This window comes from Candoia aspera, chromosome 1 (assembly GCF_035149785.1).
Source record: "Candoia aspera isolate rCanAsp1 chromosome 1, rCanAsp1.hap2, whole genome shotgun sequence".
Taxonomy (NCBI): domain Eukaryota; kingdom Metazoa; phylum Chordata; class Lepidosauria; order Squamata; family Boidae; genus Candoia; species Candoia aspera.
The window spans coordinates 305885664-305906002 of record NC_086153.1 but is presented as its reverse complement, the minus strand read 5'-3'; the positions used below and the strand labels follow the sequence as shown (position 1 = coordinate 305906002).

Sequence of the window (20339 nt, the reverse complement as noted above, 5' to 3'; positions counted from 1 at the left end):
TGAGATTTGGATGATCCCAATCCTGTTAGCCTTCAATAAAGTTTTTAAAACTTGGCTTTCTCCCTTAGGCATTGGGCCAAAACAATAGATATACCTGTACAGTTGGTAAACCCTGGGTTTATGTTGTCGATACGTTGGCTTATGAATTTGGGGTTTTGCTCATATTGTATGGGTTTTACTGCATTATTATTTTGGAGGGAGGAGGTTATTTGATATATGCTGTTAGGAGTTATAAAAGGCTGTTCATAAAAATGAATAGAACATATAAAATATAAGGAGCTCAGCAGAGAAGCTGCTGCTGCTGCATCGCCATCTTAGCTCCGCCCCTTCTCAGCTGTCGGGAGTTGCAATTACATGCGTTGGGCGCTATATAAATCTTTAAATAAATAAATAAGCCTTGTCTGAATGGTCATTTGGGTGTTGATGTTATGGAGTTGCTTGATAATTGTGCTGTCATGCATATTCTGTATGTTGAATTTCTTCTTGCTGGTTTGTTTGTTTTAATCTATTTTGATTTTAACCTTTGTAAAGTTCCAGGAATCACTTTTAATTGGACAGTAGAAAACTACATGCAAGAAATAACATAAAACAATATCTGCTGCAACAATATAAAACCACATTCTTTCAAAAGCTGGGGGAGGGAGAAGGACAGCACAACCAAAGCAGAACCATTCTTCCAGCAGACATGCAGGGCACAGGACTTGGACTTTTCAAGTGGCAACTAAAAGATACCCTCATAGGCACCTCATGAATTCCAGGGAGGAGAGGATTCCAGAGAGCGGGCAGCGATACAGAGAAAGCCAATCTGCAGCAATCACAGGGCAGCACCGTACAGATCTTGGGATGCATAGCAAGGCTGTGTCTTCTTTTTACCAGTGAAGTACAACAAACAAAGAATTACACATCAGCGATAGTACAGTAAGAAACTACACACAGTGATTAAAATAAACCAAACAAAAAGGGGGGAAAAGAAAAGAAACTAAGGGAAAAAGAAAAAAAAAGGTTGGTATCAAATATCAGGCTGCAAAAGGAAGGGTGATATTCGCTGAGCTCTCATTCATACTGCCTCCCTGGTTCCAAACTTGCAGATTATACAATTGATTGGTTTTACTCATGTCATCAAGGTAAGAAAAAGAAAAGCCAGGAGTGAGAACAACAATATTTAGGTAATATTGAAAAGGTATATGGCAAAGCTACAGAAATCGCATTTTAGATATCAGATATATGAACGAAGTTGAAATGAAATGCGTGGTCCGTCTGACCAAACTTCCACATCCTAACACCTTCCAGAAGTGCTGGGATGGCAGTTCTCAGAATTCCCCGCTGACATGTTTAGTGAAGATTGTGTTAGGGCTTGGAGCAAACACCAACTGATACTGGTGTACTATGGGTCCAGCATTAAGTGTTCCTCAGTGTGACCTGCCTACTTACTTTATGCCCTCCCTCAACACACATACCTGCCAGGGTTCCCTTGTGGGGCTTTTCTACCTCTGCCTCCTCTCCTTTTGAGCATATGTGAGCACATTTCATAGTTTTATTTTGAAATTCTGTGTTCAGATGGCAGTGCAGCCTGTTCTGTAGTAAATACTCATTAGGCATACTCTAAACACTCTCTTATTTACTTGAGAGACTGTATCTTGGGTCAATGCGTAAATCAGGCGAGCTGCTTGCCCAGGAGACCAAGTGGTTCCGGCCTCTTCATTAAAGCTGTAATGAGGCTGTTTTTGAAGAATATGTATCCTGTGTGTTATCTTCAACAGAAGGAAGAGGCATTTTTCTTCCAAAAAGCCCCTTATCTACATCCCATCATCTCCCTATTGTACAACCAGATGCTGTGAAAATTATTCTTACCAAATGTTTCAGGTAATTATCATAGGCAGCCTTTCCAAATATTGTAACATTGATATGCCAGACTGGAAAATGCATCTTATATGTGGGTATACACGTATATACATGTGGCTTAAAAATTGAATATTACCAAATAGTAATTTCAGTAAACAATATTTCAGGTTTCACACTCTTTTAGGTTGCAATTTAGGAGCTGATCTATCAGGCACAGCTGCTATACAACACCCACTGATTCTCCTGAGTAGAAGTTCAACTCATTGAAACAGATGATTCATGTATTTAAAAGAGAGAGTACCCCTGGGCATGTGGAGAACAATTTAGCCATATTATGGATTAACCACAGCCACTCAGCCTACCTCTGCAATGGCAGTGTTAGGTGTTCTGATTGGGGACATGCAGCTCCGAGCCTCAGCACTCTTCATTCAACAATTTAATCAACGAAGCAATCCCGCTGGAAATAAATGGAAGTTGCACAGCAACAGGGTTTATACATAAATTCTTGTAGCTACATGGTATCATACCAGTACATTATAATTAAAAACTGAGCTAGCATTTTCTTTAGATTCCTGCCTGCGTCAACAGTCACAGGAGAGGAAAATGGCCTAAACAATCATTGCAGTTGGGGCTCCTGATATTTACCATACAGTAAATTGTGAGTTATTTCCTCAAAAATTAAAGACTCTCTCTAACCCAGCTCAGCTCCTGGTGACTATGTGAACATGTCCCTGTGGTTTTCTTGGCAACAGTAAAGAACTGATGTGCCTCTGCTTTCTTCTGGGATGTTCAACCTCCCAAGGTAGTCTGCAGTCCTGGGATTTCCTGATACTTACTTATGTGTGAACCTGCTTAGAATTTTTGAGATCAGCCAAGGCTGAGCTAGATATTTCCTCCTTGGTATCACTGAGGGTAGAATTGCAAATTAATTTAACAAACTCATGGTCCCAAACCGTAAACTGCCAACAGATCCTAAATGCAGGGGCAGGGAAGAACTGTAGGGGAGGCTTTTATCAGAGAAGGTTTCTCCTAACTATTGATCAGAATCTGTGTTCCTGTAATTTAAATACATTATTCTAGGACAAGAGATTCTTGTAAGCACATCTCTTTAGATAGTTGCATATCCCCCCTCTATCATTTTTATCCCATAGGTAAATTTACTAATTATTTCAGTCTCCAATCCCCTGATAATCCTTGTTGTGTTCTATTTATTTGAGGTTTTGTTTGATTGTGGTGCGATGGGCAGCCATACAAATAATGTGGTGACATTATTATGGTTGGTCTCACAGCCAGATGTTTAGACTGGATCTAGCATTTTTGTCCATCTATTGAGTCCTTCCCAAAGACCTAGGATAGGCAGATGTTGCTGTTTAATAATATTAAAGGTATCCTTGCAGGATGTTAACTTTTCCAAGTAAAGCTGCCTTTTGCAGTTGACTGGTGGTGATTTTGTCAATGCCGATGGTGTTCAGATGGTGGTGGTGGTGTTATTTTAGATAGAGATAGAAATAGAGGTAGATAATAAAAGATTAGATAGGTGATAGGTAGGTAGGTAGATATTTGGTCAACTTAAGGTGGTTGCACATACATTCAGCTTTCAGAATTCTTCTTAAAGCATTTTGCTGAGAACTGGGCACAATACTAGTGTGGTGTCCAATTAATACAGAATAATGTGGGACAGCTCCTTTTTTCTGATTTGGAATTATACTTCAACTGATGCAAGCTAAAACTGTGTTTACCTTTTTTGCAATCATGTCACTCTGCTGACTCATATTTAGCTTGTGATTGGCTTCAGTTCCAAGATCCTTTTCATACATGTTACTACCAAGACAGGATCCTCAGTCCAATACCTGCAGATTTGATTTGTCTCAAAGTGAAAAACTTGCATTTAGGTCTGTTCAATTATTTCATTTCAGATCTATTACTTTTAATCTTATTTCTGTCTTGTAGAATCTTAATTATCCTACCCAGATCTATACACTTGATAAGACTTCTCTCTGTCCCTTTGTCCAATAAAAAATATTAAGGAACACCAGGCCCAAGTCCAAATCCTATTACCTCTCCACACAATATCTCACTTTAATTAGATGAGGAACTGTTGATGAGTATCCTTGCAGTGTAGTTTTCAAGTTTTCATGCCCTTCCTGCCCATATTTATGTAGTTTGCTAGGCAGCAGGACAGGTTGCTAAGCACCTTGCCAATCAAGAGGCAATTCTGTGTTTTCTTTAATGCTCAATAGTTCTGCCTTCCAGTCATTAATGAATATGTTAGCTAAATAATTGTTTCTCATTTACTTAAGAAATCAGAAAGCAGCAGTTTTTTATTACAGCAGATTTTGTTGTGATGGTGGTGGTAGTGTTTCTATGGGGAGGAAAAAAACCTCAAACTGGAATTAAATCAAATTAGGTAAATCCAACATGTGTACAATTTTTTAAAAATTTTTCCTAATATGTTCTATTTTCAGATACCATAATATTCCCTGCCAATATATTTGAAGCTCTATTTTAAAAAAACTGGAGCCTGGAGAGCATCAGAAGTACTCGAAATCAATACATCTGTGAAGAAAGAAGGCAGCTTGGCACAGAGTAAGAGAGATGTCAAGAATTTAGCTACTAAGATACACTCTGGCAGGTATAACTGATATTCTTTTGGGATTTAAAATCAGCAAAAGCGGAAGTAGATACTGTAATGGTAAACTAGATAGCAGTTTCTCTATTAAAACAGGGTCTAAGACCAACATTCTTGGTAGATAATAACTTCAATATTATAAACAAGGCTAGCCATATGACCATATTATTTATTTATTTGTTTGTTTGTTTATTGTATTTTTACACTGCCCATCTTGAAAATGACTCTGGGTGGTTTACAAAGAAATTAAAACTGTAGGAATTAAATATCCATTACAAAGATACATTATTAAAATATAAATATACAAATATAATAAAAACTCTAAAATATAAAATTTAAAACCCAGGATGGTGAAATCACAGTCTTGTTAAAATTTCCCAGGGCCGCGTCAAGGCACCAGCCACCCCCACAATGAACTATCCCCCCTCCCACACCAAGCAAGGTGGCACAGCCACATCTTGAGACCCTTTTGGAAGGCCAGGAGAGTGGGGGCTTGCCTTATCTCTGGGGTAGCTTATTCCAAAGGGCGGGAGCTTTGGCAGAGAAGGCCCTCCTCCTGGACCCTGCCAATTGACAGTCTCTCATGGACAGGGTCTGTAGCACGCCCTCTCTGCATGACCGGGTGGGAGGGGTCAATGTACCAGGGGTGAGGCAGTCCCTCAGGTAACCTGGCCCCATGCCATGTTGGGCTTTAAACGTGATAACCAACACCTTGAATTGGACCCAGAAGCAGACTGGCACCCAATGCAGCTCGTGTAGCAGAAGTGTTATATGGGCCATCTTTGGGGCTCCTAAAATTGCTCGTGTGGCCACATTCTGGGCCAGCTGTAGCTTCTGGATGGTCTTCAAGGGTAGCCCTATGTAGAGCTCATTGCAATAGTCTAACCCTTGTTTGAAAGAAACCCAGCCATACTGATACAAGTGTTCCAGTGTGAACTTAAAGAAATGACTGTAATCAGAATATCCTTTTATAGCCCACCCAAATCAAAAGATTCTGGGTAAGTTACAATACATTAAAAAGTTAAAGGAAAAAAAAAACAAATCAAACCTCCTCCAAGAAGGACATTAATAACATTAATAAGTTAATAAGTTAGGGTTAAAAACTTGGTGGAATAAAACTGCCTTCAATAGTCTTCTAAATGTGATGGAGGAAGGGGCTTTATGATTCTTTGGGTCTACTGAGTTCCAAAGTTGAGGTGGGATGTGGGAGGGAACTATTATTTTTTCCATGTTCCCCTTTCTTCAGATAGCAAGATCTTCTGTTGGACCTTTTTCCTACCCTTTACTCAAGTATAAATGCTAGAGTATTCCATCTCTGGCACATTCTCTACTTCGCCTCTTCAAATACTCTGTGGTAATTTCAGCAAAAAATTAAGGCAGTGGAAAAAGCTGCAAGTGTGGGTGGTGATTTCCAAGGTTGAATGCAATGCCTATTAAATAAGATAAGAAAAATCAAGTAACTCTTAATTTGAAAAGAAAATTAAGGAAAAATGTGTTCAAGAGGAAAATAGAAAGATACAGTGCATCTTATCGGAGAAAACTAGTTATAGTTAGATTTCCTTTTCTTTTTTCTTATCACCTGCCTTTCAATTATTTTGTTTACTACTTCTTTCTCTTCATCTGTGTTTTGCATTATATTACTTAATAAAATGGGTACATATGTCTCCTGAGATCTTAGATGCACAGTATTTTTCTTGAAATAATTCTCTGAGGCAAAGTGCCTTTCTTTTATTAAAATACAAATCTATTTTAGGTTAAAACAGGCTAAAATAGCATCAGAACGTCACTAAAACAGATTAGCATAGAACACTATTCACATAACCCAATCACTGATTAATTTCTACATCACAGCATATAAAAATAGCTACTTACCACATCTAAGACATAAACAAGAGGAAATGAGTTTTCTTTATCAAATAGTTGAAATGGATCATGCATTAATCCCTTGTTACACTTGTTTCTAATTTAATTTCTTATTTCATATTAACATCTCATGATTGACAGATGTTTTCTCTAGTTCGCTGTCCATGACTATCTTTCCCCAGATTCTAAAATATTCCTGTCAGACATTTAGCAATGCATATTTTATTGAGATAGCATATTCATTATACTTGAGATCTATACACTACTTTCTGTTATTTTCTTTTACAACTCTGTCACTTCTAGAAGTCTGCTAAGAACTACACATTTAATTAAAGATTTTGACATTTTACATTTTAAGAGATCTTATATTTTATGATCTTAAGATTTTTAAGATGTACTTCTAGGTTCAGTGAAATGGCACCATCAGATGCCAGGTAAAGGAACAAAAGGATGCTTTTTATCAAGTTCATTGTCACTCTTTTACTATTTCTTTGGAGAATAGATAGATATAGAGAGAGACAGAGGTAGAGGTAGAGATATTTGATTCACTAAATTCATTTCAAAACCAGATGGTGTTTTTTTTTCCAAATTATTTCAATATTTTTCTCCTCCTACTATCTGTGTATCTCAGATACTGTCCCCTTGGTTACTGAAACACTGGGGGAAATCGTTTCTTACCCCTAAAGTAATGGTGTTACCACCTTTGGAATCATTCAAAATATATATATACTAGAGAATGCACTAGCAGTGCTTCTTCATATAGCTGTTTTAGGATCCAAAATGTATCTATTTGGACTTACAAAATATTGTGAGATGTGATTATGTCTCTTTGGCAGGGGAAGGGACATAGGTATGTGGCCTTTGAATGCCATTTTTGGGTCCATTACAGCTGGCAAATTCGGCAGCACATTTTCTCACCAGTTTAGGTGGAAAACACACAGAAACTGTAGGGTAAGTCATAAAACCTAACATGGTTTTATAAACAAATGAATCCTCCCTCAACCCAGGGGGAAAAAAAAACAACCGTTCTCCCCATCCTTTTATGTATAATGTGGCTGCACCTGCTTTGTATCGTTGCTCTGCCCATTACAGCCATCACTCTTCCAAAAAATTGTTAAGCACAGCCGCACTCACAAAAGCTTGCCCTGCCTCCCACTATATGGTATTCTTGCTTTTATTTGCAGTCAGATCCAAGCATGTATTCCCTCTAGAAGGGCTGAGTAATGTTTTTCTGTATGATACTTCAACTTTCCTTTAAGTCTGTTGGTTAAACTAGATCAAAAGTTAAAACAATCCATCCAATCTATTGCTGTCATGACAAGCAGAAATGAATTCCAGTGACTGGAGAAGTACTTGCATTTCTTAAGACTCCACCCAGTTCTTAAGGCTGATCCTACCTGGGAGCAGTCTGATGGAAAAAAAACATTTAATGAGGCATTGCAAATCCCCATCTGGAGGCATGTTTCACATACTGCTTATTTGCGAGTCCAAATCTTGCTGTCCTAAGGATTGAAAAACTACGAGCTAATGCACCTTGGGAGATGTTTTTTAATTTTAAGCAAAGTCCATCTCCTCTTTCACGGGCTTTTGTGTGTTTTAATAACACACAATCATTTCAAGGGTGCTGTAAGTGTGAGCTCTCATTTTCTTCTCAATACATCCAAATACTTTCCTGAAATTGAAGCCAAACGGAAGGTAACATAGTTCCAGTATATTGTTATGAAAAAGAGTAAGATTAAGTTTCTTAGATTTTTCTCTCTTCATTTTTGAGGTAAATCTTTTGAAGATGAAGGACCTTTGCCTTTTGAGACATCATTATAGAAAAAGCTTCCTAAAAGAAATAAACAGAGAACATGACCATTCATTAAGTTTCTCCTGTGATTTGGAAAGCAGCTGTAGTATTCACTCTCCTTGCTAGTAAATCAGGCCTGTAGTGTGAAAAAAAGGAGAAAGTTCCAAGTGCTGAACTGGGCTTTCAACATAAAGGTGTGAATCTTTGTTGTTTTGAGCCTTCAACATTCAGTTCCTTACAAACCTCCTGATAATTCAGATCTTCCCACTGTTAATTTGAAACAAAGAATAATTACCAGCTGGATTTATCATATTTAGTGTTTGTTGGAGAGTAAATTACACAACTGTTCCTTTATTAATTTTTTATAGCAGCATAATATCAAATACCATGCAAAATTTATTTCAAAAGTGTTTGAATTCTTTAATGGCAACCTTGGAGTTTTCTAGTAATTAATGTTCTGTCATTATTTTGGATCCTTGAAAAAAAGTATGAGCTGCTTATTGGATCGATTATATGAAAATATCAACCACTGATCACAGTTAAAAGATGAATCAGAACCTGAATGTGGCTGAAAGAGACACTATATAATTAGACATCTCTAATTCAACTGTTTCATCCCCCCCACCAAAAAATGATGGTATAAATAGTCTGCCTTTGGCTTACATGCAGAGCTGGCATAGGTTACTGTCAACTAAGTCCATCACAGCCCACCAACCAACCAGCAACCTATCAGGGAGCACTTTATTCAAGGCTTCCTCAAACTTGGGAGCTAGCCTTGCTCATTGCAAATCCAGAAATTTGCAGAAAGAGAAGTTAACCATACATTACATTAGCCTACTCAGAGCTGACTAGCAAATTTGGCTAATTTTAATCACTTAACTGTCATAAGAGTTGGAAGGAATCTCCAGGAGGTAGTGGAATTTAGTTCATACATTCAGGTAATTTTTCTACTAGCAATTTACAGTATCACCAGCTGTTGTACCAAAATAACATTAATGAGGACAGGATTCATATCACTTCAACAAAGATTGGCAAAGCAGTGATAACACTATAAGTCACTAGTGAAGAAATGGTCACAACTGCCAGCTATACAGCAATAAAGGACAGAAAATAATTAATATTCATAAATGTATTTACCATCTCATAATGTGTTCAGTGCATCCTGTGCTAAAATGACAGTTGCTTACCTGAAGTATATATATATATATAAAACACAGCACAAGATGTGCTGAAATATTTGTATAATTACTATATATTTTGGTTTTGGTAAGACTACCTCAGCATAGATACCAAGAGATCACCAACTTAAATCTCATCTAAGACACCAATTTCTTAGGTGGCTTTCTGCAAGCATTTATTTCTTATCTGAAAAGAGCCTGAGAAGTCCATGTCTAAAAGAAACACCTAGTAATTGCCAAATTGTTCAGTACATTCTAGTACACGTACTTTAAACAAGGAATGTCCCATGTTGCTCACCTCATACATAAATGCTCAAGAGAAAGCACCAGAAATTCGGCCAGTTAGCACAAGGATCTCTTTATGATCTCTCCGAGTGCAGCCAGATAGACTTTCTTCTTAGCAAGCTTTCAGTTTTAATACCTCATTGTAGAACATTTCTTTCCCTAGTGATAGAAATCATATACCTACATTCCATTTATAGATCTGAATGTCTGACAGCCCCATGATTCCAGGAAGGCCTACTCACCTTTAACTGAAATCTTTCTTAATTAGGAGTCACGCACATCCATGGTGTCCTTCTGGCCTCTAAATGGATACAGCTGACAAAGGTGGAAAGATGCCACTAGAGCATACCCAGCTCTAGCACCTTGATGATGTAGTGGAAATGCAAGACCCAAAACAGTGTGGCAGAAAGCTTGGGAGTTACAGTATGAGGTTGGGGAAGGCTACTCTGGCAAAGGATTTTAAGCCTGTCTCTTACATAGTGAAAGAAAAGCTGTTGTATGTATGAGAAGCGTAAATACTGAATAGCAGTCTCTTCCTTTTTGCTCCTTAGAGAACAGCTAAAGGTATTTCACACCTAGGAATGTACCAGTGTCTCTGTAATCCTGGCACCTCATCTGAGCTTTACCACTTCTGCAGGCAGGTGAAGAATTACAGTAGGTGAACAAAGAAGAGATGGCAGCACCAGCTACTTCCTCCTATCACACCCCTTCTGGGTACTACAACAAGCAGCATTGCCCAGAAAGAAAGCAGTGCAATAGAGAAATATAGAAACATACAGAAACAGCAATCCCATTCTTGTACTTGTTCACCTATGCTCTTTTTGAGTGGTCTATCTAGATAAGTTTTTGTATGCATGTAGCATAATCATGCCATTTAAATGATATCAGAAGAGTGGAAGAATAGATGAATTAAGATGGTAATTTGCTTACATGATGACATGATGATGAATTTATGTTAATAGTGTTTATTGTTCTATAATTGTAATTAATTTTGACTTACTATAATGTATTATATGTATTTTACATTATGTTGTAAACCACTTAGTTATATGATTGAAGCAGCATAGAGACATTTGTAAGAAATAAAACAAAATGGCACTGATGCGATGCAGGGGACTATTGTCTATAAGAAGCGCCTAAGTGTCATAATAATGCTTCTTTGAGACAGTCCAGAGCAAGCTAGAGTATCTGGTTGTCTTTGGCTGGTCAGAAAAAGCTAATCAGGATTGGACCACATTAGTCTTTGGATGAGAGGCCACCAGGAAACTGAAGATTGTGGGCTAGCTTGGGAAACAAAAGAAAAAAAGACAGAATGATAAACTATTTCCACACTGCTGCTTAAAAATTGTCAATGCGGTCAACAAAAGTCAAGACTGACTTGTAGGAGTCTTGCAAAACATTTTGCAACATTCCAAGGTTACATCTGGAACTTCCAGGAGCTTCTGGTAGCCCAAGAAAGTGTTAGGAAAAGCTTCTGTGCATGTGCTGCCAGATGAAAAACAGCTGATGAGATCATTGACTGACACAAAGTGAAATAATGTGTCTGCTTCACTTCTAGAAGTGTTGGTGGGGCAGAGGGGAATGCTTTGTAAATCAGCCTTAAAGAAATGGTCTACACAAATGAAGCATTGCACAGTCTAGTCCTGTTAAATGTTTGGACTGCTCTTGATTCCTATGACTTCAGTCATAGGAGAAAACTCAGATGAAGCACCACACTGTCTGAGATACAACTGGAAGCAATTAGGCCCTGAAGCTTCTCTGTGAAGGGCATTGTCATTGCAAAATTCTCTGTCTAGAGCAATTACAATAACATTAATTTTAAAAATGCTCTGATCTAGAAAGTTTTTATATCTGATAAGGTATTTGGCTTCAAACTATTCTTAGGATCAAAACTATTTGCTCCTGTTGCCTTGATTGTTCAATGGACAGCCTTATGTTGTGTGATGATTTATTACTATTTATAATCTGCCTCAACCGGCTAGGAAATCTAAAATAAATGTAGCATATAACATACAAAAATGAAATGTTGATACTAGTATGCATTTTAGACTGCAGATGTAACCTTATTTCTGAAGCCAGTTAGTGGCCTGATAGAATCACCTAATGGAGCAGAGCTTAACACAGCTGAGAAGCTGTGCACAGAAAAGAATATTATCTTAAATAGCTTCAATGAGCATGTCAGAGAAACACAGGTTATTGATCTTACACATTCAGCCCTCCCAAGCATAAAGAATCACATGCTTAGACAGAGTAGGTTCAAAGTAAAGTAAAAAAGAGTTTTGCTGACTTTATTCTTTGGTCCAGTTATGTTCATCTTTGATGGAAAATGATGTTTCTTATTTCTTCTGTTCTTTACCTATACTTAGTGATCTCTTAGCCCTATAGCTGCCAAGAGCTGCGTGGAAGAAAGGGATAGGCACATGGCTTTAGGCCCAAGATGGAGAGCAGCATGCTTGTTGCCTCCTCAGTAGGTGGAAGAAGGAGGAAGAGAGAGAGAGGGAGAGGAAGTGGGAGTGACAACAAACAGCTTCCTCAATAGCATGGAAAGTTTGCATCCTAGAGCAACCATCCATATGCTAATGAGGCATGCTGGATTTGCCAGGACTTCCAACAATTTCTTCTATATCATATCACAAGTTATTTTGTTTCTAAACAGTTGATATGGAGAATAAATAAAATTGCTAGCCAAGATCAAGCTAATTATACACTGTTCTTAGATGATGACTGTTTCATGCCTGCTTAATCATGCACTAATATGATTAAAACAAAGATGAACATATTCCAAGAAATTTCACACTCCATATAAATTGCCAGTCCAATGGAGAAAATCACATTCTATAATTTATTTTCCAAAGTTACATAATAAATATTGGCTGTGACAAGGATACCAGCTAATTAATTAGCTAGCTAATTGCCGATTACACAGTCTGGGGTTGCAGTGGGAGGTAGGAAGGTGGGAAGAACCATCTTCAAATACATACGTATTTTCTGAAGAGATTCTTTACTTAGCTCACATCCTATTAACAAATTTCTGTAAACTCATAGCCTCATATTTCTATTGTGCAATCTAAGTCAGATCAGGATTTCTGATCTGTGCCTCAGGGAACCCTGAGATTCCTTTGAAATGTAGGGAAGCTGGTTACTCTGCATGAAGATCATAGTGGGAAATGAACTCCAAAATGAAGATTGATAGGGCTAGCTTTGCAAGTTAATCATTTTACAGTAATTCTCCAATGTAGCATCACTTTAGGGCACTTACTTTAGATTTTTGTGTCTCTGTGTGTGCCTTCAAGTCAGTTTTGACCCCTAGTCCCTGCAGTTTTCTTGGAAAGGTTTTTCAGAAGTGGTTTTCCAAAGTCATTATCATTATCCTCTTAGTGGCTGATGATGATGATTATGATGATGATATGATGTTGATGATGACAATGACAATGACGCTCGGCAGTGTACATAGTTAAAACACAAGTAAAATCATAATCTTCTACCATTAAAAGCAATTAAAAATAAGTAGCTACTTTCAAAACTGGCCTTGGAGGAAGGAAGTGAACCAGTGCAATACTGTGCTGCCCACTCCCAGTCCCCCAAACCGGTCAAGAAGTATACTATGGTCAACAGTATTGAAAGCTCCTGAAAGGTCAAGTACAGCAAGAATGTGCACACTACCCCCATCCCACTCCCACCAGAGGTCATCCAAAAGTGTGACCAATGCTGTTTCTGTCCCATATCTGGGCCTGAATCCTGACTGGAAGGGGTCCAGAAAATCCATTTCATCCAGGGGCCTCCGAAGCTGTTACCTTATCTACAACCTTCCCTGAGAAGGGGAGGTTAGATACTAGACGAAAATTGTCCAGTATGTTGGGATCGAGCAATGGCTTGAGGAGGGAGCATACCAATGCCTCTTTAAGAGGTAGAGGAACAATCCCCTCCCTCAGGGATGAATTCACCGCCACCAGAACCCACCCACACATCACTTCCCTGGCAGCCTTAGCCAGGAAGGGCATGGATCTAACGAGCAGGTGACTGAGCCCACAATCATAAGGACCCTGTCCACATCCTCAGGTTCAACAGGATAAAACCATTCCCAAATAACTGGGCAAGACTGTACCCCAGGCACCTCTCAAGACTGTACCCCAGGCATCTCCCTGTATAAAACCTGGAGTCCAACTGAGAACAAATCCGAGTGACTATATCTGTCATATGCTCTGCAAATTCCTTGGCATGACACTGAAGATGGACCTCAGGGCCCCCTTTACCCAAAAGGGTTTGGGTCACTCTGAATAGGGCCACTGATCAGCTAACTGTGGGTGTAATAAGAGTGGAGAAGTATTGATACTTCCCTGCCCATACCACCACAAGGCAGGCCTTAATAGCAGCCCTAGCCCGTGCTCAGTCAAGTTCATCCATTGTTTACCTCCAGAAGCACTCCAGAAATTTCTTCTCCATTTCATCTCCCTCAGCTCTTCCATAAACCACAGAGAGCAACAGGATCCATGGGAAGGGAGAGGTCACATGGGCACAATCCCAGGCCATAGTCTCCCTCTCATTCCAAGTGACTAACGCTTCAGTTGTACTGTGCAGCAGAACATCAGGCACAGCTCCTAGCTCCCTCTGGAACATTTCCGTGTCCATCAGTTGCTGGGGGCAGACTGATCTAATAGGTCCCACTTCCCTGCAGCAGGGGGTAGGTAGCACCAGAGAATCTCATGGCTGCCAGGGAGTGATCTGACCATGACCATTATAAATCTTGCCAAAAAGAGATATGGGAAAGAGAGTTTCACCAACAGCAGGGTTAGACAGACCATTGGTATAATCTCTCCTTGTAGTTTTCAATGTCTATTAACAGAAAAAAATTACCTAATCAGAATTCCTGCTGAATGATTGAAGTTAACAGTTTGCTGCTGAAGACAAGCACATAAGATACAGCATTGTCAAATTGTAGCTGAGTATCAGAAAATTCCTCTGACAGCAGATACATTAGCTATAGTTACATTTTTAAAATTTATAATCAACACTTTCAACCAGCATGAGATTTAGAAATCCACAAATAATTTAAAGAATACTGGTCCAGGTAGCAATTTGTTTGCAATACTGTTCATTAGTAACACTGCTGGGATTATAGAGGAAGAACAGTCCCTTGAAACTAATAAATGAATTTCTATTTTAAAAATATGAAACATCTGTAACTCTATATAAGATGGGTAAAATCGTTTTCATACTCAGGACTTTGAAATTTACCTCTAAAGTTGTAAAACAAAAGAATCTGACCCCACAAGATGGAACATGGTTGGAGGATGTCTGCTTGGTACAGGAAGGTGTGTTAGGAATCGAGATTGTAGCACTTTTTATGCAATGTTAATTTATTTGATCCAACAAACTGAAATTGGAGAAAGCACTCCTCTCATCCCTTCTGTCAAACATACTCCAAAACACAGCTGTTGATTGCAGAGGGTGTTGCACAAGAAACTATTAACTAGGCAAGCTGATAGAAGAGTGCATTACTATTCATTTTTACAAAACTGTCTGAATGAATAAATGAATAAATGAAAGCTGCAAACCTAATTAAATGTTTGACCTGAGAACAAGCTCCACAGGATTTTCAGTGCCCCCAGGTCTCATAAATGATGTTTCACAAGAGCTTGCAAAGCCAGATTTTTTAATAGGTACTGTTGTCTAGTGACATGGTACTGTTTCTAGTTTCCAGCTGCTAAATGATCATCTTAAATAAGAGTATAGATAAAATACATCTAAAAATAGGAAACAAACTTATCATGCACTTAAAGGCTACGTTCAACAGAGTGGGAATTATGTAATTCTAGAGACTGGCCTGTACTGGTAACATTTGTCTTACTGGAGTCAGGTTTTCACTTTTTAAACTGAAAAAGGAATTTATTTTTAAGTGTGCCTGCAGATACCCTTAAAAAATCAGAAAAATCAACCTCCTAGACTAGTGTTTCTCAACACTGGCAACTTCAAGATGTGTGGACTTCAACTCCCAGAATTCCCCAGCCAGCCTTGGGAAAACACTAGACTATTAAGCCTGCTGAATCCTTGTTGTTTATTTGTTCAGTTGCTTCCGACTCTTCGTGACTTCATGGATCACCCCACTCCAGAACTTCCTGTTGGTTGTCACCACCTCCAGCTCCCCCAAGCACAAGTCCGTCACCTCTAGAATATCATCCATCCATCTTGTCCTTGGCCGCCCCCCCTTCCTTTTGACTTCCACTTTCCCTAGCATCAGCATCTTCTCCAGGGTATCCCTTCTTCTCATTATGTGGCCAAAGTACTACTTCAGTTTTGCCTTTAATATCATTCCCTCAAGTGAGCAGTCTGGCTTTATTTCCTGGAGTATGGACTGGTCTGATCTTCTTGCAATCCAAGGCACTCAGAATTTTCCTCCAACACCATAGTTCAAAAGCATCTGTCTTCCTTCACTCAGCCTTCCTTATGGTCCAGCTCTCACAGCCATAAGTTACTACTGGGAACACCATTGCTTTAACTATGCGGACCTTTGTTGTCAGTGTGATGTCTCTGCTCTTAACTGTTTTATCGAGATTTGTCATTGCTCTCCTCCCAAGAATTAAACGTCTTCTGATTTTCTGGCTGCAGTCAGTATCCGCAGTAATCTTTGCACCTAGAAATACAAAGTTGAATCCTACAATGTTTGATTTAGATCTGCATTCTCAGCCATATCATCAAAGAAAACAGCCAGGAGTTAGAATTGTAGAAAATAATTCATAATTTAAAAAAACCCTGCAAATTTTATTTATTCAGAACATCTCTGTGCCATCCCTTAGGTTTTACCTATCCTCCCTGTGATTCATAAAACCAGTAAAATTAAGTAACAAATTAATATGTATTACACTGAAACCTCAAGCCTAATGCTTTGAGGGAAAAAAATGGTGGGGGGGGGGAGGTTAATTATAATTTATGCACTATTTATGCTCAAGTGGTAACTTTTTCTCCAGTCTCACATTTGTAAGTTCAGTCAGGGACAACTTTCACTTACGTACATTCCTCACTAATTTGGGTAATTACCTCATCAATCTTCCAAATTCTGAAATACTAGGATTGAGCAAGTGTTCTGGTGCAGGCTGAGTGACTGATGGGGCTTAGCTCCTCCCATTAACAGAGTATGGGGCCTCCTGTATAAATTCTTCAACGGTCTATTCTACAATGGATCCTTCACATGTTGCTTTACTAATCTAAGTCAGAAGTAATATCTATCTCTTGTCTGTGCAGTACAGAATGGTCATTCTCCACAAAATATCACATCAGAAATAATTGTTCTTTCCAGAGTCCACTCATGAACTCTTCTTTGAATATACCCAACTTCCTTTATGCCTTTACCCCCAAATCCTTATTGTACAACTGGTAAATAAGGAACATATTTTGCAAGACATAAGGGACACTTTCCCAACAGAGGTGATACCACTGGAATCAGTGACTGCTAGTTGGTAGGAGATGGCACCCACAGATTGCCCTATGCATTAAATGTGCATGTTTCCATTGAAATAAAATGCATCTACACCCGCCTTTTGCATTATTTGGCTTCTTGGATCCAGTGCTTACATAAAGAAATGGATACCTACATGCTTACAAATTCACCTGCAGTATTTACATTATTTCACCTTATACCATGGAGTACTGTATAGCTTATGTTACAACAGTTTTTAACCTTTTAAAATGCCATGGGCTCATAAGCTATTTTCATCTCCCTACATGGATTAACGGTGTGTCCAGGCAACAGATTTTGTAGACAAAAATAAAATAACTTGATAGAATGAAAGAAAACCCTCACTTTAAATTGCATGTCAAATAATGAACATTACCCTTCATAGGCACTGGATGCAATAATTTAAAAAATGATAGTGAACAATAAGTTCATTAATTACATATATTTCTGACATGAAAATAAATTGTAAAGGCACTAACACAAAGAAGCCTTTAACATGGCATTGCTTCATGATAGAAATAGAACTATTTAGATGTTCTTCTTTTAGAAACCAGGCAGCTGGGAAATAAGAGGATTAAGAAACAGATAGGAATGCTTTAAGAAAATTTATCTCTTGAAGTATTCAATAAGCCTGAATGTAAAAGCTTGTACTGTGATTCTTAAAAAGTGGACACTATTATAACATATGGCCTGTCTTGGGAACATTATATGGTCAAGAGGACTTAGGTGTTTCAGTGTATTATAACTCATTTGAACTGCCAGTACAGGGCATTCTGAACCTAATCCTACGCTTGTCTTCTCAATGGCAGGCAGCACTAAATACGATAGGAAGATAACTGCATGGGTAGATTTGTCTTTGTACACAACTCTTGTGAGAAGCCGTCTTAAAAGATTATAAAATATTCTGGCAATTTTCAAGAATTAAGCTTAAATTAAGATGATCTTCAATTTGCTGATCAGGAATTCAACTTTCCATCCTCTTGCAGGTATAAGAGCTCTGTGCTATTTAAAATCTCCATAGTTCACAAAAAGCTGCAGTTAAACTTAGCTATCTGGATTTCTAGCCATTTTAAAGAAATACTGAATTGTTACAGTAGTTTGATCTTCAGTATATTGTCCCAAGGAAAACTAGTTGGCTTTGTCAACTGCATATAAAAAACCTGCTCCGTAAGATATCAAAGAATGACATGAACTAGAAAAATGGTCAGATCAATGTGGAACTCCTTTCTACATGACACTTACTTAAGCTGGTGGAACATCTCTGCCCATGTTTTTTTTTTCAAACTGAAATAGGAGTGTCTGAAAGTTTTGCTACAAAAACAGATGGTATCCTGTGCCTCCAGTGTTCAATACAATTTATTTTCTGTTGAAATTATAGTTCTGATAAACTTTAAATCTGAATATTACAGTATAAATCTAGGCTGGAATAAGATGTTCATTGCTTCCCATAGTTGTCTATTGTCACACAATTTTGCAGTATTGTGAGGAAACACCAGGATAATCAACCACAGGCACAAAGCAAGATGCCTTATGCAATATAGGCACTGTACAAGTATATATGAAGTAAAATGTACCGGTAGAGTTTAGGAGAAATCTGAATAATGCTTTGGCTCTTTATAAATCTATGAGCAACAACTGGAGTATGTAAAGTAGGGACCTGCAACTTTTTCTAGGCTGAGGCCACATTTGACCATTGCAGTCCAAAAAGTGGTGGTTGAAATTAAAAACAAATTGGTTTATATTCATATTTAACTAAAATTAAAATTTTGCTAATGATTGTCATCTCCCATTTTCCCCTTCTATTGTTTTAAAAATTATAATTTGTGAAAAAAATTGGAGGTCCTTGGGGATCATGCCCAAACTTTTAGAGGCACATATGGTCCTGGAGCCTCAGGTTATGTAACCTTTGAATAAGGGATATACGGAGAATTTCAGGTGTTCGTGTTTTATCAAATGTTTACTACCACCCATCTCCCCACCAAGAGGGACTCTGAGCAGTTTACAATAAGTTAATCAGTTAAACATTAAAAACAGTAATCATAAATGCATAAAATATAATAAATAGAAAAATAGAAAATAAAAATCCAGATGGCTATAAAAGATTGTAAATATGAGGGGAGCACTCTACGGTGCCAGCCATCCCCAGGAATGAGTACCCCCCTCCCCACCTCAAGCCAGGTGGCAGAGCCGCGTCTTCAAATTCCTCCAGAAGGCCAGGAGAGATGGGGCTAATCTCACCTCCGGGGGTAGAACGTTCCAGACGGCGGGAGGTACTGCAGGGAAGGCCTGCCTCCTGGACCCTGCCAGACGGAATTTTCTTACCAAAGGGGCCCACAGCATGCCCTCTCTGCATGATCAGGTGGGACAGGTTGATGTAATGGGGAAGAGGCAGTCCCTCAGGTACCCTGGCCCCATGCCATGTAGGGCTTTAAAGGTGATAACCAACACCTTGAACTGGACCCAGAAGCAAACTGGTACCCAGTGCAGCTCACGCAGCAAAGGTGTTACATGTGCCGATCTTGGGGCACAAAGAATTGCCCACATGCATTATTACTATTACATGCATTATGCTACCCACAAAATCAACGTCAGTGCTGCATGAAAAATCTGTTTATTGGGAGAAGATTGCAAGACCACATATTCCTTCCCTTCAGTTGAAAAACAATTCCTCTTCCTCCTGCAACTGCAGCTGTGAAGTACACTGACACTATGTAAAAGTAGTTCAGGCTAATACTATTTCTTAACCTGAATAAGTAGCTGATTAAAACTGGGATCAGGAAACCTGCTTAGTACTCACAGAGATTAAAGCAGGAAGCAAGCGATTTCACTCTGGCAAGAAGCACAGAATTCTATCTGCCACTGTTCTCTTGAAGAAGCACACCTGTACCAATACTATGAGAGGTGGTCTGAAGAACTGTGATATTTGGATTCACAGTTTATTCTAAGCAACAATATTGTACCAGTTCATTTGTGGAGAAAATAGGACTTTTGTGCATACAATTGATGGTAGGACTGTAACATTATTACATGTTCTGCTGTCTAGAGTTAGCTTCACTTTTCAATTGTCAGAAAATCCTTGAAGTAAACTGTCAAAACTAATTGAAATTCAGTACTAAATGTGAAACTTGTTTGAGAAATGATACATGGCAGGACTATCTATATTTAACAACTTACCATATATATATTTTTTTAAAAATTATAACCGAAAATAAAAATACATGTAGTACCTTTGGAGAACATACAGTATTTTATCAGTCTGTGTATGTGCCTGTGAACGTATGCTTCAACTCACGTATC

The 20339-nt window shown here is 38.5% G+C and overlaps 1 protein-coding gene across 1 annotated transcript in view; it reads left to right on the top strand.

The window, feature by feature from the left end:
* The window catches only part of NDUFB1 (NADH:ubiquinone oxidoreductase subunit B1), a 133122-nt gene that overhangs the window by 82557 nt on the left and 30226 nt on the right, over nucleotides 1-20339 (top strand). The gene's annotated exons all lie outside the window — the stretch shown is intronic.